General features: G+C 37.9%; 1 protein-coding gene across 2 annotated transcripts in view; it reads left to right on the top strand.

Annotated features, from left to right (window-relative positions):
* The first annotated feature begins 16,991 nt into the window (after positions 1 to 16,991).
* PKIB (cAMP-dependent protein kinase inhibitor beta) overlaps positions 16,992 to 26,439 on the top strand; it is a 112,235-nt gene continuing 102,787 nt past the window's right edge. For both annotated transcript variants that reach the window (XM_068550814.1, XM_068550813.1), the window contains exon 1: positions 16,992 to 17,147. The gene's annotated coding sequence lies outside the window, so the exon portion shown is untranslated. The remainder of the gene's footprint in view (positions 17,148 to 26,439) is intronic.

The following is a 26,439-nucleotide window of genomic DNA, read 5'->3' as shown; positions in this document are numbered from 1 at the left end:
TAAAAATATCTCCTGAAAAAAAAAAAAATCTCCTGTCTTAGTATTATTAACTTTTACACCACTGAGATTTATGTAAAATTTTAAATATAAACAGAACCAAAAAAATGTTAAATTTCATTTACCGTATTATTTATTCATGGTCAGAAAAGTGGCCTCAGTTTATTAAGAAAGGATTTAAAAATGGAAGGTTGAGATTAAGTATGAGTTATCTGATGAATTTACCATTGTTCTAAAATATTAAATCCATTAAATACCTTACTTGAAAAGTATTATGATCAGTGGGAGAGTATTTACCCAATACAGTGAGGTAAGGTATACAAAGAGCAGCAGATGGTCTACTGAATAATTGAACACCTTTTAACTTGACATGGTTTTCACTGAACTGACCTATCTGGGCTACCTTTATTTGCTACTTTTCTACACAAACAACTGGAAGCCTAATAGCTGACTCAGTTGTTGGGTTAAAGCTGAAAGGGGCCATAGATTATTTAATTCTCTTCCTCTCTCACAGCTAAAGAATGTTAAGTCTATAGAAGTAAAATTAAGTTATGGAAGTACGGTTGCCTTCCTTATCCGCAGGTTCCGCATCTGCAGATTAACTCAACGTGGTTGGTTGGAACTGTGGAAGCCGAAACTTGGGTACAGCAGGAACGCTGTTTTATAAAAGGGACTAGAGCATCCCCGGATTTTGGTATCCGCACAGGTTGTTGTTGTTGTTGGTGTGTTCTGTAACCAATCATGCTAAGTCCTTGCAAAATATATATGTAAACTGTTTCTCTCTCCCTCTTTGTTTTTCTTTTCTTTGATTAAAGATGACACACTCAAATTAATTTGGTTTTGAGATTTGAGAACTTTGAAATATTTCCAATGGAAGGTAAACTCTTTTTGGTAGGGGTCATGTTTTGTCATGTTTATGTCCCTAGCAATTACTAGAATGCTTAGGGCATGATCAATGTCCTCTGAAATGAATTAAACTTAACCAAATCGATGTAATTGACAAAGGCTTAGTGAAATCATGCTTTGAAATCACCTATTCAGAGAGGGTTTCAATTTTCCACTTTTTGGGTGGGTAAGTTTCAGCTGTCTAAATTGAAAGTAAATTGATCTATTGAGCCAAGGATGGCATTGACAGACAGGAACTTATTTATGATTCTGTCTTAGTTAGGTTTCTCATTATTCGTTTTGTAATTATTAAATGCTGTCTTGATACCGTCATATGTTTTCCTCATTTAAATATAACTACATTTTATACAATTTATTTCTGGCTGTCCTCTCAGTGGACTGATAATTCAATGTTATAAATTACGTTGTCTGTGTTTTGATTCATCTTTTTTGTGTCCTCACATAGTCCTTTTGCCTTTGAAGCTACTACAACTTCTAAGAAAGCTTAAATAAATGAAGAGATGTACAGGTTAAGTGCTAAATGAGAGGAATCTTTAAGAACTGGATAAAAGTGGTTATAGTTTTCTTTTTTGTCTTTAACAAGTATTAAATTCATAAGTCTCTTCTTCAGGAAGGCCTTCCCCCATACTTTCTCCTTCTTGACCCCTTTTTTATTCAGTGTGTGTACGGACTACATACAGTTGAAGTTGTAGCAGATGAGAGGACTTGTATTTAGGGGAAAATCTGGATAAATATAGCAAACTAAATAAATGATAAGTGTTTATCTTTTGTACCCCTTCTCTCTCTTTTTTTTTTTGAAAGCACACATTTTGTGGCCTAGATACATTTACTTAAATGATAGCTATCTGTTTATACATTGCTTTGTTTCCTGGTATTATTTCTTGTTAAGTCCTTACGGAAACATTGTAGATTCTTATATATGCCTTGTTTATGTTTATTGAATGAACGAATAAATGAAGAACAGAAATATGCCATGTAGATCTGAACATTTCTGAGAAATAAGTCCTCTAGTCCTATCCCATCCTAATACTATAGTTGAGGAAATGCAAGTCTGGAGAGGTTGCCTAACTTCTAATTAGCCACAGAGGGGAGTTAGTATCCATTTCCTTTGATTTTCATACAATATGTTTTCCATTGTAAAAATATTCAATACAACTCCTGCTAAATTGATAGACATTTTACGACTCTTGACTCCAGGATTGAGGAAGTTCTTACTTTTGTGCCTGAACCTATTGACCCCAATATAACTTCCTACTATGGAAATATCTCTTAGAGTAAGACATATACCATAACCCAGAAATTCTGCTTCTCAGTATCTACCCTAAAATAACACATGTATATAAGATACATAAAAATAAATGTTTATTTCAGCTACCTTTATAATAATAAAATCCTGAGAAGAACTCAAATGTTTTTCTGTATGGTGAGTGGTTAAATGAGTCTTGATATTTTTATTTTATGAAATACTATGCAACAATTAAAAAGAATGAGCCATACCTATGTTTGGTAACAGCAACAGAATTCTAATACATTGTGCAACACAAAATGAAAGTTGCAGACTATCTACGGTATGTAAAACACAGAGATGTGGAAAACAATGTATATAGTAATTCTGGATCCACTTGACATCTCTGTAAAAGCACTAACAAAGGGTGGGGGACTTCCCTGGTGGTCCAGTGGATAAGACTCCACGCTCCCAATGCAGGGGGCCTGGGTTCGACCCCTGGTGGGGGAACTAGATCCCACACGCATGCCGCAACTAAGAGTTTGCATGCCGCAACTAAAAAGATCCTGTGTGCCACAACTAAGACCTGGTGCAGACTAAATAAATAAATAAATATTTTAAAATATCCAACAAGGGTGGGAAATAAATATGCTAAATTTTTGATAGACACAGTTATCTATGGAGAAGGTGGGACTAAAAGTTGAAGGTGGCTTTCATAGGTGGCTTGATTTCATCTCCATGTTTAAAATTTGTAAAAAATAGGATATATTCATGAGTTATTTGTGTAATGTAAAAAAAAAGTTTTTAAAAAGTATGTTATCCAATAAAACTTAATATGCCTCTATTCTGACATTCTTTTACACTAGGGGCTAGGAAAGAATATGCAGATATGCAAGAGGTGGTTGTCATTCCAAGCTGGCTCAAGTTCTATAAAAGAGATAACACAAATAAGATATTGATATTTAATTATTATAGGAAACAAAAGTATAAAGAGTAAGGGGGCAGTAATGAAAGAAGACGGCTAAATTGAGTATGCTTTTGTCAACAAAGAGTTATTTGTTAATAATAAGAAACCAATGTTTTTCAACTCTGGATAAGTAATCCTCAAATATTCACTACATCATATTCTCCGAAAAAGATTAGAATTTTCAAGCTTTGGCTATTCTGAAATATTTTATCATTTGTTGTTTCTGCCCTTAATCATTATGTATGTTTTGACATCAATGAAAATCAGAAGAAATGAGTAAAAATCAGGACCAGGAAAAAAGGGGGGATATTTAGACATATAGTTAGGAAGAAACAGTGAAGTATACAAAAACGCTAAATTATTGGTAAAGATGAGTGGTGTCCAATTAAAATATTTATCTTTCTGAGCTCTGAGCCTACTGCTAGCAAATATGATGTCTTAAAATGAAGCCTTATTTAGGAAGAGCTTCATGAATAGCTATTTTACATCAGATATGATTCACAGCGATACTTTGTGAGTTTCATTTGTGGGAAGTTATGTAGTGTGGAGGTTAAGATCACAGGCTTAGTGCTTAGTCATACCTAAGGTTTGAAACGTGATTCCACTGCTTAAAGGTTGTAAGATCTTGGGTAAGTTTTATTTAACTTATCTGTGCCTCAGTTTACTCTTTTGTTAAAGGCAATAACACTGCATAACTCACAGATTGTTTTGGGGGGGTGGCGGAAGGTAAAGAAAGAAAAGCACTTCGCTTAGCAGGACTCAGTCAGCTAGGGAAGAGTTACTTTTTCCCCTCCCGTGGAAGTGTATAAACCTAGACAGACAGTAAAATGATAGCCTTCTAACAGTGTTCTACAAAACAAAGTGTAGATCATTTTGCTCTTTAGTTAATTTGATTAATACAGACACAAAAGATACGATGGTTTAATCCCCAAGGTGAGCTTTTCGGGTTTTAGGTAAGAGCAGAACAATCAGACATTTTTCTTACTTTAGCTGGGCCAAGGAGAAACGAAGAGTCAGAACGCGGCCAGAGAGAGACTGGAGATAACGGTGATAGTGGGAAGATGAGGAATGCTCACTGTTCTGTCATCAGGGCTGTCCTCTGCTCACAGATGATAACTGACGTCTATGGACAAGGATTGGGGGAGAAAATAGATTGAAGTAGGTAAAATCGTGAAGAGGATCTGCCAGTGGTAAACTACTCCACAGCTGTGTGGTTCCTTTAGAACCGCCCCTTCCCCTCATAGGTGTATCTATCATGAGCTTTACTTAAAAAAAAACATGGATCTCATCCATATGGGCAGGTTACAGTTTATCCACCTCTTAAAGTTATCTTCAAGTGGGAAACATCACACACTGCAGTTTCTCCTTGTTAAATAATTCTACAGTTAGGAAGGCCTTTCATCTAATTCCTATTTCTCAACACACACACATATCCTCTCCCCCCACCTCCAATGCATATACACAGTTGTTGCCTAATTAGGAAAACTTTTTATGACTATATGCTTTTCCTCTGAATAACTAAGGGGCTACTGGAAATTATTGCTTTTCATGATTACTTTTTTGCATTAATAGACTGATATCTACTGCTTCCTTTACTAGAAACAAAAAATGTCTATTCACCCTTCTTTGTAAAATAACTGTCTGTAGATTAGAATGCATTGAAAATGAATTGTCAAGATAGTAGTTGGAGTCCAAGTCAAGAACTCAGTATTCTGTTTCTGGTCTTAATACCAACATTGACATAAGATAAGCCAATACAAGTAAGGGTACATGAAAACTATTGGTTCTCAAAGTGTCTTCATCTGGGGAAGGACAGAATATTTGTAATGAGCAAAAAGCACTGTATTTTCATAACACCAGTTGTTTCATGGATACCTAACCAGAAGGTTTTGGCCAGGTAGATATAACTTTATCAAACATTAGGAAGTCAAAGTTTTAAATTTTTATTTTGTAAAAAATTAAACCTTTGTTCCTATCAGTTTCATTTATTCAGGATTTAGCCAATGAGATGTGGATTCTTCTTGTATATTAGACTTTATCCAACAGTTAGAGTGACACTGAACTAAATTTAAGTATCTTCCATTTAACTGCAGAAATATAACCCTTCAGATAAAAGTTTGGTTCAAATAAGTGATTACCTATACAGAAGGTTTTAAAAAGTGAAATGAACTGTGTTGTTATTAATATCCCCAACTGGGATTCTATACATGGGGTTGCAAAAGCTAACTTGCTTTACAGTCTGTTTTACCTTTTTTGCTTTAATTTCCAAGAGGTGAAGAACCAAATTTAATGTTTAATCTCAGTAAACACAGGCAAAGTGGTTGATATATTTATTTCATTGCCTTTATACATTTTTATACAAATCTAGCTTAATTTTATTTTATAGAGGGTCTTCTATAATAATAAATTCTTTTTGGAAGCTGATAGGATATCAGTTAAATAGAGGATAAATAACACAATTTTTTAATTGCAAATTATCAGTACTACCCTTTAAATGCAAGAGGTTGTGGTCTAAAACAGGAGAACTAACTAACCTCTAGCATCCTTTCCTGATCTAAATTTCTAGTATTAAGACTGAGGTTTTGAACAACTATATACAACCTTTCCATCAGAACAACGAAAATTGGTTTTATTTTAAGTTAGGGGCTTGAGTAAATTCTGGAAAATTCTAATCATTGAAAGAATCATGAAGGAGTTGCAATTTTAATATTGTGTAGTCATATACAGTGTCTGATATTTCAGAATCAAGAGATCTGGGACACATTCTCAGGAAAGAAAGAACCTTGCTTTCTTGAATAGTTTTCCACAGCACCTCATCCACCCACCAGAAACTTTGCCTGTAAGTTGCATTTGTCATCACAGAAATCAGATTCAATTCATTCAGCACTAGGATTGTTGTACAATGACAAGAGGTACAACGTCTCTTAGAGTAAGAGAAGTACAGTTTATCTAGAATAAAACCTCAAGTTTAATGATTGAGTTTAAAGATGCAAGGTGATGTATAGCAGTGCTTCTTAAACTTTAACATGTATAGGAATCACTTGAGGCTCTTGTTAGACGCACATTGTGACTTAGTAGGTCAGGGTGGGGTCTGAGATCTTACATTTCTAACAAGTTCCCTGTTGGTACAAATTCTACTGGTCGGGAATCTAGCATAACAATGATGAACATAACTCTGATATTTAGGATCAGGTAAAGTTAATATTTTTTACCTGAAACCTAAGAATGTTTGGATTTGAAATCTAAGAATGTTTGGAGGTCACTTTCTCTCATGAACTTTCACAGACTAAAAGTATTGATGGCAAAGGTGTGCAGTGCCAGGCTAATATTTTCAGCCATAAATCATCCCTTTACTGAGAGGATTTGTTTACCGGAATGAAACTAAATCTTCTAACAAATCAAGCCAACTGTGCTTACAGATCTGTGCACATGGATTTTGGGGTATACACAGAATTCTTTCATGTATCTGTGTTATTTAATTTTCCTTATTTTGGATGCCCCAGATGGCATGATATGAACCAGGGGAAGGGTGGGAAAACAGTTGGATGCAGCAAGTTTATATGCTTTTAATTTTCTTTTGAAATACAGCAGAGATTTGTATAAGCTGTTTATAAATATCATAGAAATGTCTGTGGAAAAATGGGAACATTTATTAATAAGGACCCATTAAGTCATTAAGTTAACGTAAAAGCTGAGAATAATATCACTGTTGAACTGAGAAATAATTTTTATTTGTTCCCTTCCTTGAGATGTAGCCTCATGTTGCTATTAACAGTGACTTTACCAGGTGATTTCTGGAGCATGACTTGGAATCAGCTCCTTTTCTGGTAATGAATAATTTATAAACAGATAACATTCACAATTGTAAAAGTACTTCAAAAGCAATATAGATAGAATTTCAATATAACCCTAGTTAAGACTATCCTTGTTTGACCTAACATAAAAAACCTTTCTTAATTTTAGAGAGGAAGGCCAACACCCATTACCATTTTATATGAAAATTTAGGCATAAAACTCTGTTCCTAACAACTTCTATGGAACAGAAGTTGTTAGGAACAGAGTTGAGAATAGAACTGGTTATCTCAGAGTTGTGTCCTCCACTAAATTCTCCAGATAAGTTTTCCTCTGAGCAAAATGTTGGTGAACAGAAATTGCCCTTTTTCTTGAAGATTTATTTCATTCAATCCAAAACATTTATAAAAGTGCATTGTGTGCAGTGAACTATTACTAAGTGTTTAGGGGAAAAGGATTTATATGAAAAACAAAACAACTAAAACTAAACAGCAAAACCAAATTACTAAATGGACTTCTGCTTCTAGTCAAGATGGAGCGATAAGGAACAGATTTACTCTCCTTCCTGAAACAACTATAAAAGCAGACAAGATACATGGAACAAGGTTTTTCAGATACTGAACATCAGGCACCACAGGATAGTGATCCCTGAGAAAGAGGAAACAAATAAGGTAGGCACTATGATTCCCGTAGCTCAGTGTCTGAAGAGAGATTCCAGGTGATAGTGCAGGGAGGGGGAACTCATGCTGAGTCTCGTCATCTCTTCGAGTTGAAGAAACAGAACTGACCATCTGGGGAGCCAGAGCACCTAGAAGTTGCAGGGCAGAGTCCCTGTGCATAGACATCTTCACAGAGAAAACTCCTGAAATCTCCAGAAGATCCCCTCATGCCTTCAGTTGGGTACAAATCAGTTTACTCATGTAAGGAAACAAGAACCACCTGCAGGAGTAGAATGACCAATCACCAAAGGTCACACCGAGCTGAGAGCAGTTCATGTTCCTAAGCATGGGATTTTAGTCATAATTCAAGAGACATTCAGTAGACCCCAAAGGTTATTACTTCAGCAGTAGAGCACAGTAAGCCCTAGACTAATGGCTTCTCTTTAATCCTAACTCATAAAGCTTAATGGAAAGCCTCAAAAGGATAAACTCTTTCCAAGTAACTTAACTATGGCCAAGAACAAAGTTCAAGAATACTAATAGGAATACAAAAATATCCATCACCCATCCAACAAGGCAAAATCATAATGTCTGACATCCAATTAAAAATTACCAGGCATGTACAGAAGCAGGGAAATATAATGAAGAGAAAACGCAATCAATAGAAACAATCCAAAATTAACACAGGCAATGGAATTAGTATGTGATGACATTATAAAACTCATTGTAGTTATATCCCATATGCTTATGAAAGTAGAGGAAAGATTGAGCATATTAATGTGGAAGACATGAAAAAGACTGAGATCATACTTATAGAGATGAAAAATCTAATATCTTGAGATGAAACAAACACTGTATAGAATTAACAAATTAAACACTACAGAGCAAAACAAATCAGTGAGCTTGAAGGCATAGCAATAGAACTATTAAAAGAAACAAACAAACAGAGACATAAACACCAAAAACAAATGAACATCAATGATATGTGGGACAACTTCAAGCAGCTTAAGCATATGAGTTAATTGGAATCCTCAAGAAGGGGTGAGCAGAAAAATTATTTGAAGAAATAAATGAAATGTTTCTAACCCAAGAAGTGCAATGGACCTGAAGTGCACAAAACATGAGAGAAACTATACCAAAAACATCATAATAAAATTACTTAAATCACTGGAAAAGGGCTTCCTTGGTGGCGCAGTGGTTAAGAATTCGGCTGCCAATGCAGGGGACACAGGTTTGAGCCCTGGTCCAGGAAGATCCCACATGCTGCGGAGCAACTAGGCCCGTGAGCCACAACTACTGAGCCTGCGCGCCTAGAGCCCGTGCTCCGCAACAAGAGAAGCCACCGCAACGAGAAGCTGGCGCACTGCAATGAAGAGTAGCCCATATTCGCCGCAACTAGAGAAAGCCCGCACGCAGCAACGAAGACCCAATGCAGCCAATAATAAAATAAATTTTAAAAAATCACTGGTAAAGAGACACTCTTAAAAACAGAGAATAAAAGACATATTTTATACATAGGATGAAACACAGCAACTCCTTTAAACTATGGGGAAAAAAAAAACTGTCAACCCAGAATTCTGTATCAAAGTCCTCCTTTTTACTTAAGGAAAGGAATCTTCATTAAATAGATTGAAATCAGGAAAGCATGGTTCTTGCCTGGTAATCTTTAACATGACTGATTGCAGTCACTCCTTCTTTCCAGAAGTTAAGGAGAGGGTCAGTGTGTTTAGAAAATCTACTCACTCCTCACAGGAGAACCTCAAATGGTTGGAAAAGAAGAAAAAGATGCAGAAAGGGGATAGGCTTTATTTTAAAATTTTATCTGGCACTGCATCTAATAAGGAGAATCATGGCTAAGATGCATCTAATCCAAGATACCCAGTGAAATGTTAATGCTAAAGATTATATTTCAACTCTTAAAATACTTTAAATTAAGGAATACATTTTTTTTGTTGTGATCTCCCTTAGATTTATGGGCTAATGTTAATTTTTATAGCTTTTCTAACTCCTGTACAGTATAAGGAAAATTACCAAAAAGAGTGTCCCAATTGGGTTAAGTTTAAATTCTCAGTTCTCAAGGAAATTTTTAAGAGGCTAGCCTTCAAATCCAAATACCCTAGGAACATCCCAGAAGCTTCCATTTTTAGGAGATTCCACCCACCCTAAATTCTTCCAGTGATGTTAAATTAGAGTTTTCCCCAAATCAAAAAAGACCCAACTTATAAGACAGCTTAGCATTCATTATATTTATCCACAGTTATGGAATAATTCAGGACCATAATAAATATCTACTATGAATAATATAATAGATATTATGAAAATTTTACTGGAGTTCTGATAAAGTGTATATTTTCTAATATACTGAGACAATTTTAGAGACACCAAGCTCCCCTATGTTAGAAGTTATGAGTTAATTTTTAAATTTTTATGATCATCTAATCTTAAATCGTGCATCTCTGATTTTATGAATCTGTGCATGGAAGCAATTCATATAAAAATATATTAAAATGTTTTCAACTATTTCTCATATATGTTGTTAAAAATAAAGCTTATTTGGGCAAACAAATTACCACATACTGGTGAATCACAAAGGTGAATCACATCTTTGTTAACTTTTAGACTTCTTTAACTTTTTATTCTTTTGCCAAGTGTTAAATTCATTATATTGAACAAAGGAGGGAGAATCGTTAGTGTTTTTGTGTGTAATTATATAACTACGAGCAGAAAGGTGAGAATTTACTTATATATTCATGCAAAAATAGTTACTGAATGCTTACCCTGGACCAACCACCTGTCGATGCTGTACCATTGCTCAATAGCTAGCAATTTTTAAAACTAATCCTAAAGCATTCAGAATTGTCTCATTTATTGGAAGAAATTAGAAAGTACTATTATGGAATATAAGAGCTTCATGCTAAGAAACATACAGTATAATTAGGAGGAATTAATACACATGAAAAGGTTTTAAGGATGTGGCAAAAACTAAAGAGAATAATATTTTATCTTAATTTAAAATTGCTGTACTCCTCAAACACATGGAAGAAAGGCTATAAAATTTAGAGAGTAACTTGGCACATGTTTGAATGAATTGATCAGAGGTGGAAAAAAATTCCTCAGTAGATCTCCATAAGTAGATTATTTGTGAACAGGAGTTTGAAGAAATTAAGTGACACTGCTTAAGAGTGGAAGATAGTAAAAAGCACATCCTCCTGCACCAGTTATGAATGTTGGAATGAGAAAGTCACAAGGAGTGGCAAGTGGATTAGCTTATCTGGAAAACAGGATTTGCACTGGAAAATGATAAGAACTGAAACGAGATAGAGATGGGTGGGTAAAGTGTTCTAAATGTTGGGCTGAGGAGTTTGAATTTAATAAGGAAGCAAATTCAGAGACTTAAGAGAATTTTAGAGCAGGGCAATCCTTTAGTCCTATACCTTCCTTCAGAGAAAACTGCCTTTACTGAAATTTCACACCATCAGTGGCATTGCCACTTGGGATTAGAACCCAAGATTCTCAGTGTTCTTTTCATATACCCTGATACTCTGCAAAGCGATGTCCCATTGACCAGGAACAGGGGAGATGTGTGAGTACAATGAGAATTCGGAATACTTTCTTAGGAAATTTCTACTTTAAATACTAAAAGGAAAGCAGTCTCTTCCTCTTCCTCTGCCTCTCACGCTACAGCCTCTGATCTCCTGAAAGCCAATTGTGCCCCATTCTTTTCAATGCCCAACCTCTCCCTTGGTGGATGTGGGTCTGTGGCATCATTTCTGTCACACAACAGGAGCAGGGTCAACAGCGGGCAGCTCAGGCTCCACTCCCTTCTGCCATCTGCCAGTATATTACCCAAGCTTGATCTCAGGGCAACTTCCTTAGAGGCCACCCAAAGAGGGATGTTGCTCGTATGGGCTCCAAACTTCAATGTAGCTGTGCTGCTGCCTCACTGCCACAATCTAGGATCTTCTCACTGTCAACACTTAGAAAGTAATGCATGGAATTTATGGTTCCTGTTCTGTCATGAGCAGAAGGGAGCAAGTCCCAATGAGTGTGATGCTTTTTAAGGAGAGCTCCATTTGGCTCCGGCTACTCAACTAACTCTCAGAGCGCCTGCCAGCTGGAGGAGGATAATAAAGTTAACAGCACAGCTAGCACAGTAACACAGTTTCAACATTTCTTCCTCTCCCCACCCCCACCCCGAGGGTTAAGATTGTCCTCTACAAGGCATGGCTTGGGAAGCTAGCTGGGTCTCTGCCATAGAGGCACAAGGTCACTCCTCCGGTCCTTCTAAAGCTCATATTTATGGAGAGGGGTGAAATGTGGTCATCCCGTAAGCTATCCTTTTGCATCAGGGAAGCACATATGTCCTCTGGAATGGAGAGTGGCTGAAGAGAAGGAGTGGAGAATCTCATTTCCTCAATTCCCTATAACCAGACTTAGCATGATCCAAGGTACATGACTTCTCTCCCCAGTCTCATTTTGTCCCCAAGGACAGATAGCTACCTCTAGGGATATAAAGTCTCTCTGGGCAGTGTTAATCTTCTAGATTTTGTATGTATTAAATTTCACAGCTGGAAAGCTTTAGAAACACTGGCAAGCTTCATATTATTATAAATATCTTGGTTTGCCAAACAGACCTGAAAAGTTATCAGCTGCCAGTGTCATCCAGCCTGGCTCTTCCTGTGGCCTCAGCCAACCTTGCTGTAGCGGACTGAATGCTGGTCTCAGACCAGCATTCAAAAGGTATGTCCAAGTCCTAACCCCAGTACCTGTGAATGTAACCTTACTTGGAAAAGGGGTCTCTGAAGATGTTATTAAGGTAAGGAGCTCCAGATGAGATTATCCTGGACTAACCTGGGTGGACCCTGACCCAAAAAGTGTCCTTGTAAGGAGAGGAGAATACAGACAGTAGGGAAGAAACACAGAGGATCTGTGAAGACGAAGGCAAAGATCGGAGTTATGCAGTCACAAACCAAGGAATACCAAGGATTACCTATAGCCACCAAAAGCTAAAGAGGCAAAATAGGATTCTCCCCTAAGGCCTTCAGAGGGGGCACTGCTCTGCCAACACCTTGATTCTGAACTTCTGGTTTCCAGAACTGTCAGAGAATAAAATTATGCTGGCTCAAATCACAAAATCTGTGGTAATTTGTTACAGCAAACTAATACACTACACAGACCTGCAAGAGGCTGAAGGGGACTGCTGACTGCCTCTCCCACCCAGGTCTCAGCTAGCCTGCCCTAAAGAGAGGGAACCTAGATGTTACTGGAACCTTGCAGCCACACCCCTTCTCCCACCATTCTTGGTCTCTCCTCAAAACACAACCTCCTGCATTTAATCTCTCCCATAATTTATTCCTCAGAAGGTTGGTGCTACTTCTTGTTTCACCTACACTCCCATTTCTCCACTTCTTCTAAACAGAACTGGCTACATAATTTGTGGGGACCAATGCAAAATGCAAATGTGGGGTCACTTGTTTAAAAATTATTACGAATTTCAAGGCAGGGACAGCAGAACATTAAGACAAGCACAGGGCTTTCTTAGAAGTAGAGCCCTGTCCTACTGCACAGATTGTAGTGCCATGAAGCTGGCCGTACCTCCTAAAATCCATCCTTTCTGACCTTGTGGAATCCTTGTTCAATATTGAAAAAATCCCTCCACCTTCATAACCTATTCACACAATGCTTCCTCCATTGTCTTGCTTTAGGTAAAAATCAGCTTTCTTCTGAGAATAGTTTCCTCTGGATCTCCCTTCAATGTAGACTGCTCATTATCTCACATCCTAGGACATGAGAGCCAGCGCTGGCATCCCTGTAGCTCCCCAGTATTGCTTTTGAACCGTGCACCCCCTCTTACACCAGCCCTTGATCTATTTAGGCTCTTGTTCCCTGGATATGTACCTTCTGTCCCAATTCTGTACAGTCATCCACTCAGTTCCTGATCATTCCACCACAGTCACGAAAGCCTTTGGTGTCTGACTCATTCCTTCTCCACCCCACGGCATCACCATTGGTGGCTTCCGTGTCCATGTGGATAGCCTCTCTAATACCTTAGTCTCCAATTGCTTGATCTTCATTCTAAGGAGAACAGCTAACCCCAGCCACAGCTCTTCCATAACCCTGCCATTATTCTGCTACTAAATCCTTTAAGAAAACTATCCCCCCTCCTAACTACAACTTCTTATTTTTCCATCTCTCTTATTTGATTGAGATTTGTACTTCTTTGCCTGCTTTTTCTCTCCCCTTTTATGTCTTCACTTATTTTCCCATATAGTATTAAGTGAACCTCATAGCTCTGTCCTTCAACCATTCTCTTAAAAATAGCATCCAAGCTTTCTCCTTGCCTTTCCATCAAATCACTTGGCAAAATCCCCAAGTGGGATTAGTGAAACTTTCTGCATTTACAGTCATATATTTTACACAAATTCTCAGTTGTGTGGAACTACTGCTATCACCAATTCCTGACTCCAAAGATTGTTTTTCTGTACTTATAGTCAGGTTTTTGCTACCATTCCCAACAGCAGCTACTACAAACCTTCAGGCTCTTTACCTGATTCCTTCATCTTCCTTACTTTCGTAGTAGAAATGAGAAGCTATCAAAAATCCTCAATCTACTATAAATAGACAAAAGCATACTAAAAGTAGTGTTTTCTTAAGTCATTATTTTGTCTTAACTGAAGAAAATGAGGTTCTATTTATTCATTTAAAAACTGCTTATTAAGCAGCTATTTTGTACAGGTACTACTCTAGCTACCGAAGATACAGCTTTCATGGAGCATACATTCAAGTGGCTCTGATGATTTCAAACACGTAACTCTAAAGTGCATCAGCGAGGGCTAACAGTTTTACCAAACCTGCCCCAAAATACAGGGTTTACAAGACAAATTTTGTGAGTATAAGGAGTACAGTTTCAGAATTATAAAAATCCAATCACTGCACTGTAACTCATAAATCCAAACATTTTAGCATCTCTATCACAGGCTCTCTAAAATAAATAGGCCTTAGAATAATTTGCCTTAAATAATAATAATATATTTTATTATACACTTGAAATTACGCTAAAGATATAAATAACTCTCAATCTCTTTAATTACTATTTGTATGACCATACAAATAACCATGTTTTTATAAAACAAAGTGTACCAGTGTTGGCATTTAGAAAAATCATAAGTTTTACTAACAAGTTATAATTTAAAGAATGTCAACCTTAAAGGCAGGAAGACTTGAGCTCAGAAACTGACTTGAAGTCTTCCTAGTGATTTCACTTTATTCAAATTATTTAACCTTGCTGAGCCTCACTTTATTTATCTGAAAACAGACGTGTTATTACCACATTGTAGGGGTAGGAATATTAAATAATTTAAAGAGCGTAAGGGTAGCACCACTGGCAGATACATTAAATAAAACATTTTTCTATATCACATAGCCTATGAAAATACTGGAAGTAGTCAGTAGGGAAATGGCAGGTGTCATAGGCTTGGGTAGGAAGCCAGAGCACAGTATCTGTGAACATATTGGTGTTAAGAAGATTTTGGACACTAATAATGTCTTTCAGGAAACCAGAGGGGATCTCAGGACTTCAGTGAGGAGAAACCACCTTCTCAGGAAGCAGAGAGCACCTTAATTTTAAGAGCAGTGTCATCATCTTCCTATTACGCTTTCTAAAAGACACAACGAGACCTTAATAGTAAGGACTTCATTTTTCTTAGTGAGAACCTTGAAGTGAAACTCGATAGACGTTGATTTCTGCTTTTCTTTGTCCAAAAGTTGTCTACATTGCACATGGCTTCTCAATCTGTTAAAATGATGCGTTAAAAAACACGAATAGAAAATATTTGCAAATGAAGCAACTGACAAAGGATTAATCTCCAAAATTTACAAGCAGCTCATGCAGCTCAATAACAAAAAAACAAACAACCCAATCCAAAAATGGGCAGAAGACCTAAATAGACATTTCTCCAAAGAAGATATACAGATTGCCAACAAACACATGAAAGAATGCTCAACATCATTAATCATTTGAGAAATGCAAATCAAAACTACAATGAGATATCATCTCACACCGGTCAGAATGGCCATCATCAAAAACTCTAGAAACAATAAATGCTGGAGAGGGTGTGGAGAAAAGGAACCCTCTTGCACTGTTGGTGGGAATGTAAATTGATACAGCCACTATGGAGAACAGTATGGAGGTTCCTTAAAAAACTACAAATAGAACTACCATACGACCCAGCAATCCCACTACTGGGCATATACCCTGAGAAAACCATAATTCAAAAAGAGTCATGTACCAAAATGTTCATTGCAGCTTTATTTACAATAGCCAGGACATGGAAGCAACCTAAGTGTCCATGATCGGATGAAAGGATAAAGAAGATGTGGCACATATATACAGTGGAATATTACTCCGCCATAAAAAGAAACGAAATTGAGTTATTTGTAGTGAGGTGGATGGACCTAGAGTCTGTCATACAGAGTGAAGTAAATCAGAAAGAGAAAAACAAATACAGTATGCTAACACATATACACAGAATCTAAGGAAAAAAAAAAAAAAGGTCATGAAGAATCTAATGGTAAGATAAGAATAAAGACACAGACCTACTAGAGAATGGACTTGAGGATATGGGGAGGGGGAACGGTAAGCTGGGACAAAGTGAGAGAGTGGCATGGACATATATATACACTACCAAACGTAAAATAGATAGCTAGTGGGAAGCAGCCCGCATAGCACAGGGAGATCAGCTCGGTGGTTTATGACCACCTAGAGGGGTGGGAGAGGGAGGGTGGGAGGGAGGGAGATGCAAGAGGGAAGAGATATGGGAACATATGTGTATGTATAACTGATTCACTTTGTTATAAAGCAGAAACTAACACACCATTGTAAAGCAATTATACTCCAATAAAGATGTTAAAAAAAACACAAGAAACAAAAAACACGAATACCCACATTCCGGGTGCAGATAGGAAAACCATGCACATTCCTACCTTCTCCAAGGAGCCACGAGTAAAGTGCAACCTGAGGACACTTGGAGCACAAGCGCTCGGGGTCGCGCACAAATGGGTCAGAGGGTCTACAGAGGAAGCCTCCGGGAGCAGGGAGGGACGCGAAATTCCCTCAGTCACATCAAGTAAATTCTTAGTAGAACCTTAACCCTGCCCCAGGGGAACTGAGAGTGGTAGGCGAGGAGGGCACGGGTTCTGTGATGATCACTGATGATTAATTGTTAACGCGCACGCAGGAAAAAGAACGCTGCCCAGGGAGCCAAAAGACAAGAACCACCGTCGCGCCGGCCCCGAGAGCCCTTTGGCGGCAGTGGCTGCACAGAGAGCGAGACCCGGGGTGGGGGGTTGCGGGGTGGGGGGATGGGGGAGGGGCACTCCACGCTCGGGGGCGGGTCCCGGCAGCCGCTCTCTCCGCCCCCGGAGTCGCTGCCACTTCCTGGCTGCGCCCCAGCCCAGCAGCTCAGACGCGGTCGCACCCTCGTGGACGGTAGAGGCGGCAGCGACCTAGAGCCCGCGTCGCAGTTCGCGGCCACGTAGAGGCCGGGCGAGCCCGGGCACCGGGACCCGGCCCAGGCTCGGCGAGCAGCTCTGCGCGCGGCTGGTATGTACGTGTTGAAAGGGAGTCGGGAGTGTTGGGGGGGGGTGGGTCTCTGGAGCGAAGATGGAGGGAAAGGACTTGGGCAGTCAGGGGAGACAGAGAGCGAAGATGTGGTTATAGCAACTTTCCTATTTTCTGGCCAGTCCGCACGAGCATGGGGGAAATTCAAAGTGGACGCCTCTTTGGCCAGAGCGACCACATCATTTAACATGCAGAGGTACTTGCAGAGTGGAAGGGGACGCTCAGGCCAACATGCGTAACCAGGGAGGTCTGGTCACCTCTTTTTGCCCACTCTGCCCTGAAGCTGGACATTGGTGATCTCCTCTCATAAGTTGCTGAGCCTTCGCCTCTAGCACGGGTAATGCCACGTCGTTTCCCATGGGCTGCGCGTTCCCAGCCCCAGGCAGCCGCTCGCGGCCGCCGGGTCAGCAGAGACCAGTGTTCTCGCCGGCTCTGCCCGCGTCGAGCTGTGTGGCTTTAGCCCAGTCACCTCATCTCACCAGTCTCCATCCATTATTTGATAAAGCATGGGAATGGTGAGATCGGGTCAAATGAAGAGTTCTCTTCAACTACTGGGTTTTCACTGAGCCTAGGACACCGGCCGGCAGCCAGGGAGGGACGGGAGCGCAGTGTGGTCGCAGGGGCTCAGGAGATGGAGGGCGTGGGTCCTGACTGCTGATGCTGTAGCAGCTCGTTGGGGAAGCGCCTGATAGTGCCTTCAGGGGGAGATGACCCCGATTTACCAGCTGTCCTGACTGGCAACCCCTGACGAGTGAGGCTGAGATGAACGGACCAGTTTCATCTTCGTAGAGCTCATCCCAGGGAACACATCCGAACACGGTTCCTTTGGAAGAGCGCTTGGTACAAGTGGGGCACACAGGAAACACTAAGAAAACAAAAACCAAAAAAAAAACGACAGGTGAAATTATTAGTCAGAGTCTGTGCAGGACTGTAAAATGGAGATTCGATGCCGATGACCACTTAAACATTCAACTAGAAAAACTAAATACTAAAACACTCATATTAATAGTTTGGATACTGAAAAAGTGTGGATTAGAACTACTGTGAGTATTGCATTTCTCTTGGTGTACATGTAGATTCAAAATCCATCTGTCCACTTTATCTCTTCACAAGATGCCTTTCTTCTTATTGACATTGCTACACATAAAAAAATTCCTTCTGGGATTTAATATTCAGAAAGCTCAGAATTTGGATTGTTAAAATGAGATCTGATGGCCATTAAGCTCACAGGAAGTGCTGTAATGGCGTAGGTTCTGGATCAAGGTTAGTTAGACCAGCAATTTGAAAACCTTGTTTTCCTGTTAGTATGTCAGGTGCTGGTCAGTAACCCTCTGCTGACACTATGTTAAGGGAGTTCATTTTCTAAAACAGTGTTTTGGAAGATCAAATGATTTAATTTTGAAGCAAAGTATATATTGGAAAAAAGTTTTCAAAAAGTTTTTAGTAATTGACTTTTTAGTTTTATCTTTACCACAACTTTCTTCAACAAAATATCAAAGACTAATGGAATACCTTATGCAGGATATTTAAAATTGTGTCAAATTTCATTCTTTGTTAAAGAATTTTCTCTCCTCTTGAGCCAATTTTAAACTAGAAGTTTAAATTTTTAGAAATTTACCCCTTTCAATGATTTTTAAAGAAATTTTGCCAAGTTGTAAAACCATCACCATAATTCAGTTTTAGAACATTTTCATCACCCCAATAAGATCCCTCATGCCCATTTATAATTAATCTCTGCTCAGCTTCAGGCAACCACTAATTTTTCAGTATCTATAGATTTGCCTTCTCTGGACATTTTATATAAATGGAATCATAAAATATGTCATCTTTTGTTTATGACTTTTTTCACTTACTGTTTTTGAGATTCATCTATACTGTAGCGTGTATCAGTATTTCATTCCTCTTTATTGTTGAAGTTTTCCATTGTATGGATATACCACATTTTGTCTATCCATTCGCCAGTGGATGGACATTTGGGTTTTCAGCTTGAGGCTATTGTGAATCATGATGCTAAGAACATTCACATGCAAGTCTTTGTGAGTACATGTTTTCATTTCTCTTGGATAGATATTTAGCAGTGCAATTGCTGGGTTGTATGATAAACGTATGTCTAACTTTTTAAGAGCATTATAGAGTGAATTTTATGTAGAAGTTATGTATTCACAAAATGTAGAAAATTCTGGAGAAATAAATGTTTCTTACTAGATCATATATGATTTGATATATACATAGAGAGAAGGTTGGACAGGAAACACTTTGCTTCCTTACAAATTTAGAGCTCAGATATAGCAAACAAATTTGCAAAAAAGTGTAACATTTCTCAGAAATAAAATATTTCTAAAGACAGTTTTTTTTGGAGCAGTTTTAGATTCACAGCAAAATTGAAAGGAAGGTGCAGATTTCCCAAATACCCCCTACCCCTACACACGCATAGCCTCCCTCACTCACCAGACTGGTATGTTTGCTACAATAGATGAACCTACATTGACAAATCATAATCACCCAAAGTCCGTAGTTTATCTTAGGGTTCACTCTTGTTGTTGTACATTATATGGCTTTGGACAAACACATAATGACATGTATTCATCTATCATAGGGAGTATTTTCACTGCCCTAAAAATCCTCTGTTCTCTGCCTATTCATCCCTTCCCCCAGTATCTTTTTTTTTTTTTTTTAATGCTAAATGAGAGTAAATCAGGCTTAATTAAGACTAAATTTCCTGCAGTCTCCTTTGAGAATGGGAAATAAAGCAATTTGAAAATTGTATTTTAGGATGTTGATGAGACTCAGACCTGAATGGCTTGATAGTAAATTCAGTGGTTTTCCATTCCTTCAACACAAGATTTTAATTGAGTTAGAAAAAAAAATTCCTTTCTGAATATCAGAAAAACCCTATAAATCCTATGATAAAATAAGCATCCGTAATTATGATGCCACATAATTCTTCTAAGTACTAATTAAACATATTTTATTAGATATAGAGATCTAAGGCCCAAGTTTAAGTGATTGACATGTGCAAAAATCATGTATTAGGGATAAATCCAGGGCTCCTATCTTACTGTTTTAAAACTTCTGTGGTTAGTACATGCTCTCTGAATCCTGTTGGTCTCAGTAATTTTTATATTAATAGGCTCAATGTACTTTTTATAAGTCATTATCAGGTAGCGACATTATATAAAGAGAATACTTGAACATACCCAGAAAACCAAAGTGGTTATTATTATTTTTCTTTTGATTGGAAGTACAGTTGACCTTGAGAAATCAAATAAGTAGTCTACTCTATTTTTATTTTTATTTATTTTTCATTCATGCTCTCAAAGGCAAATAGCAGTTTTAAGCATCTGTCCAGGTATAAAGCATGCTATGGACTTTATAAATCAGAGTAGATTTGTGTTCTCCAATAACTCCTATTCTTAAAAAGTGATGGTGTCCAAGAGTTGGGTGCTTGGTTGGAAAAGAAGTTCAGAGCTGTCTATATAAGAATAAAGCAATTCACAGTTGTACATGTTCCTGAATAGGAGGAAGTAATCTCACCTAGGATCCTGGATCAGTTAGAATAGGATTTCTCAGACTGGAAAGTGGGCCAAGGGAATGGAAATACTTTAAGACTGTGTAGTCTGGAGCCAACACAGCCTGAACACTTGTTTGGGGAAGCAACAGCAGAAGCGTTTATAGACAATATAAATGGAGCTAAATGCCTTCCTCTGTCTCTTGGATTCTGCCTCCTCATAGTCCCTATTTCCTGCTAAGCCCTAAAATCCACTGTGCTGATGAAAAAGAATCCCCTTTGGGAGTGTGCAAATTAGCATGGTTAACTGTAAGTTTTCACTTTTTGGGTGAAGGAAAGGAGGAAACTGAGGTTCAGTGTGATAGTTTCAGGAATAATTTCGTGGAAGACAGGAAAGAGTTAAGCTGTCTTCCCAAACATGCTTATATCAAAGGACTATGAAGTGATTTATTTCTACACTAATTTTTATGGGCTGGGTTAATATGTCTCAGAAGAAAACACTGTTCTTAAAATCAGTGTGTACGTTTGTGTAAACAAGGATGGCTTATAACTCATGCAATTACCTTTGTTTATTATTTTTGTTTATCTAAAAAATGAGAATAAGTACTTCTATCATGGGGCTTCTGGAGCCAGGTATAATATTAAATCTCAGAACACTGAAATAAGCCCCTCTTGCCTGTCTTTTCCAAATCTAATAAAATCTATAAAAAGCTAGATTATAGATATAATGGATTTTGTTGCATTCTGAAGGTTTGTAAAGAATCTATCAAGTCAGGAGAAGATGTTACAAAGGCCAGGGCTTGCACACAAACCACTCTGCCTCTCAGTTTCTGTATCCCTGAAGAAGGATGTCTATCATAATTACGCTCATTGCAGTAAAGAAGCAGAACTTTTCACGGTAGTGAAAAATAGGAAAAACAAACAAACAAAAGCAACTGTACATCTTTCTAACATGCCATGAAGCTGTATGTATATATCTATATATACTCTTGTAGCTTGGAGAAGATTGGATTTGAGGAGTATTGGACAGACTGTTGTAGCCCAAGCAAGAGGTGCTAGAGAGTGATTCAGGGATTAGGGATAAAGAATTTAGGGATGAACAGGAGTATCAGAGTCTAGAAATATTAGGAGTGGGAAATGATCAGGCTTGATGATAACTGGGATATGAATTTAAAGGGAGGTGGGAATGAAGGGTGGTTCTCAGCTTCTTGGCTTGAGGTTGAGGACTAGCACTATATACAAAGATGGCAATAGAAGAATGAAGGCAGATTTGGTGGGTTTACTGGGTCGGATTATGTCTCCCTAAAATCCATGTACTTCCTGGAACCTCAGAATGAGACCTTATTTAGAAATAGGGTCATTGCAGTTGTAATTGGTTAATTTGAGGTCATACTGGAGTAGGGTGGGCCCTTAACCCAGTATGACTGGTGCCCTTATAAGAAGAAGAGAAGAGACACAGAGACAGAGACTCATAGAGGGAAGGCAAGCCTGTGACAGTGGAAGTAGAGATTGGAGTTATGCAGATGTAAGGGATTCCAAGACTTGCCAGCCACCGCCAGAAGCTAGGAGAGAGGCATGGAACAGATTCTCCTGAGCTCCCAAGAAGAAACCAACCTTGCTGATAACCTGGATTTTGGATTGCTAGCCACTTGAAATGTGCCCATCTTCAGTATCAGTTGTAAAGATGGTTACAAAATAAGCAGTGTGATAACTTGGGCAGTGCATCCATGGTCCCTCTGCCACCAACCCAGCTATAGATATAAATGAGGTCATTTCAGGTTTTCCATTCATTTTGCACCATATGGGTTTGACAGTATGGGTATGGGACCAGTCTGCAACATGGGGGGCATAGTTTTTATTTGTTTGCCTCAGGGAGGAGTGGGAGAACGTTTTCAGGGGAAGTGGGGAATACTTTCTTCACAGGGTAGATCTGGGTCAGCTCCCTGAGATGTTTGTGGATTTTTGCCAAAGGATATTAAGCTTCAAGTAAAACCCGGCATAGGTTGTTCCAACTCTGAGAAGTCCATGTTTGGGTTCTAGGTTTGAATGCTTTGAAAGGAAATATAAACTTTTCGGGTGTAACTGCAAAATGGGAGGAAACAAAGCACTTTTTTTTTACTCATAGATGCTTATTTTTACCAACTCTTTTAAAAAGTATCTTAATTTACCTAATTTGTTGAAAACTTTTCATATTACCTGTCAATAATTATTATTGGTCCTAATAGCAAATTGGTTCAGTTCTTCACTTTGTGGGTTTTGTCTCAATGTAATCCACTTAAAATATGGATTAATGAAATATGATTCTGACTAAGGACAGCAGTTTCGTTTATATCTAAGGACATCTCAAATTATCTTATAAAAGGATTGGTAAAACTTTATTAGTTAGCTTCTTTCTTTCAGATTTTTTTTTATCATAAAACCATCACACTATTAAGAACACTGAAAGATTTTTAAATTCTAATATTCAAACATAATCGCTTCAATATTGAGTATCTTCCAGTCTTTGTCCGTTTGTAAGAATGTTTTTATATTAATGTAATAATGGTATACAGTTTGTAAATTATTTTTTTCTTCTTAAAATTATTATTACCAGAATACAAATGAATAGGAAGAGCAAATTTTAAAAAGTAACATTCTTCTTATTATTCAAAGTGACCCATGAAATAGTTTTTGGCTAGATAAAATTTCAGCTCTTAAGGGTATGAAACAGAATTTTCCAGTTAGGCCACATTTTAATTTTGCTGCACCCTGTGGTAATCATCAGCTTAACACAGAAATAAGAAAAGAAAAACATAAATCATTAAAATGCATTGCTTTAAATATTGGCAATGTTCAAATGTAGAATTCAGTTTTTCCAAGGACAATATATGCTTGCTATTATAAATTATTCACCAAGAATCACAGATGTGAAAATATAATCAGGTGATTTTTTTCTTTCAGTCTCATCCTTTTGTCAACTCCCTATTATTACATTATAATGGGTTATTCCACATGTAATTTTCTGGGCAGGTAATGTTTGCCACTTAAAATACCACTAAGTTTTAAACTTTAAAATTTTGAAATAGTGTTTCTGAGACCATACACATTGCAGTGAAAATCAGAAATATTCAGAATTGTATTAAGAGGAAAATAATGTCCACCTAAATTCCACCATTAGTTATAAAATTCTTTGCATATATGTAGATTTTAAAAAGAAAAGTGATATATCATATTCCCTTAATATTTCATCTTACTATATCTCGTCAAGGTGCTAAATCATATTTTTAATGGCTACATAGTGTTCTATTAAAATTTTAACTAACCCCTATTGGTAAATATGCAGAATGTTCCCAAATTTGGTTTTATAAACAATACCATAGTAGATAACTCTGTTTGTGATCTTCATACACTGTACATGGCTGTTTTATTAATCTCTTTGAATAAACTTCTAGACATGGACTTGCTAGGTCAGTGGATATTCACTTGTTAACCATTTTTGACACATTTTGCAAAATTTCTTTCCAGGAAGCCTGCAGCAATTTATACTCAAAAATTTTACCAACATACTAATACTGTTTAAAAATTTTAAATTTAGAAATCAGTAGGAAAAGATACCTCATATTTGTATTTCTTTGATTGCTAATGAGGCCGAATATTTTTAGTTAGTCAGTATGTTTATTGGATATTTTGGATTTATTTTTACGAATTGCTTTTTAGTATTCTTTGCCTGTTTTTAATCCTTTTTTGTTTGTTCCAAGAGCTTTTTATTCATTAGGATATTAACTCTTTGTATGTCTGTTATGTTGCAATTTTTTAATCAGTTTCATTTGTTTGCCATTAACTATTTTAGGGAGCATTGCTTTGTAAAATCCTTAAATTTTGTGGATGTGAAAGCTGTCAATTTCTTCTCGCATAGTTTCTGAGAAGGACTTTCCCCTTTAAACATATTCATCTACGTTTTTAATAGTACTGTTGATTTTTTTTTAATTTAAAGTTTTAATCCTTTAGAAGTTATTTTAGTAGGGGATGAAGTAGGTAATCTAATTTTATTATTAACATTTTTTAATCACTAGTCTTGTCTCAAATTCGTTTCTTCTGTCATTGATTCCTTCCCCACTGATTTGAAATAGCATCCCATGCCCCTGCACCTCCTTGGAGCCCCCCTCGATATAACTGGCCATATCATCCTGAAGTCCCACAGAATTCCCTCTCACATGACTTGCTGGCCACCATTCCTACACATGACTGCAGGCTCTTCGATTGCCTCCCTAAACTGCCTTGATCCACGTTTGTCACTCACCACCTCATCCCAGGAGGAAAAGGAATTCCACATCCCACATCATAGCTGCTAGCTCTTCCTAAATTCCCACGTTACCAGTTTTGGAACATGTAATTGTGTTAACCTTGCAAAACAGTTAATTTTCTAATGCTTCAAATCTCTGTTTTTATCGTTTGTCTGCTCATTTCTCCTCTCTGCCTTGAAACTTTATTATGCTTTGTGCTGCCTCTCCCTGACCTAATCTCTGCTTTTTATTCTTCCTTCAAAACCATTCTGTTATGCCCTCTGGAACACCTGTTCAGTCCCAGTAAACTCCTCTTAACCTCCACTTTTTTCTCTAGCCCTGAATCTTGACTCTCCCAGGGGTATTCCACTTCCCCGTGAGCCCTTCCTGTTGGAGACTGCTGATTACTCCGTAGTTCATGAATCTCAGGGTAGGGAGGTGGGTCACATGCCCTCCATACACCCTCCCACCTGTAGACCATTGTTTCTCTACACTCTTATACTCATTCCTGTTCCTTTGAGCCATCTGGCTATGCTATCAACTACCATTGCTTATTTCTGTGATCTACTCACCACCTGAACAAACCCCTCCTTCACTGAACACTCCAGCAACTGGTGTACAGTCATCTTCTCCCACCTGTCTCCTGTCCTCAATCTGGGTGACTTCATGTCTACACCGAACACCACAGCCTCTCAGTTTGTGACCTCTGCAGTTTCAAGCAGTAGTCTTCTCTTTTACTTCTTTTCACCCAGCCCCTTCTGTAGTCACAACCTGGACTTATCATATGAAATTGTTCCTTCCTAAAATCTCAAATTCAGAAAGTCTCTGGGCATAGCATCCTATATTCTTTTTTTTTTTTACACCAAGCCAAAGATTCACACCTACACTTGTACTTTGGCTTCATTGGGATGGCCGATTCTTTGATCCATCTATTTTTTACTGTCCATGCTCTGATTGCTTGGAGTAAGATGTTTCTCAGTGGATTGCACATTTCCAATTAGTACAAGTCAATGGAGAACCTAAGAATTCTGTGTGCTTACCACACTCTCCCCTACAAGTACAGAAACCTCAGAGCCTCACCACCACCTGCCTTGAGTCCTCTGTGACCTAATGACCCCTTATCTTCTTGTTTATGCAGATCACTGCAAGAATCTCTGTACTCCCAAATAGCATGGCAACTATCCTGTTTTTTCTGGGACTGAGAGGTTTCCCAGGATGCTATGTGGAGTAAGTCCTTGACTAAAAGACTCCACATTTTTGAAATTCCTTATTTTCTTTTTTTACATATTACCTGTCTTCATCATCACTTTCAAACCGTAAGCTGCTACTTCATCTGATGTATGTAACAGCTCTTACTGTTCACTCTCTATATGACCTTTTGAATCTGTTGTGGGTTGAGAAAGTCAGATACCTGAGTGCATTAGTTAGGAATGTCACAGTTGCTCACGATAGCAAATCCACTTCAAATTGGCTTAAGGAGAATGGGAGAATTTATCAGATTTAT

The sequence above is a fragment of the Eschrichtius robustus genome, chromosome 9 (genome assembly GCF_028021215.1).
Source record: "Eschrichtius robustus isolate mEscRob2 chromosome 9, mEscRob2.pri, whole genome shotgun sequence".
In the NCBI taxonomy this organism is placed as follows: domain Eukaryota; kingdom Metazoa; phylum Chordata; class Mammalia; order Artiodactyla; family Eschrichtiidae; genus Eschrichtius; species Eschrichtius robustus.
The sequence above is the reverse complement of the archived record's forward strand: the minus strand, read 5'-3'. Positions and strand labels throughout refer to the sequence as shown.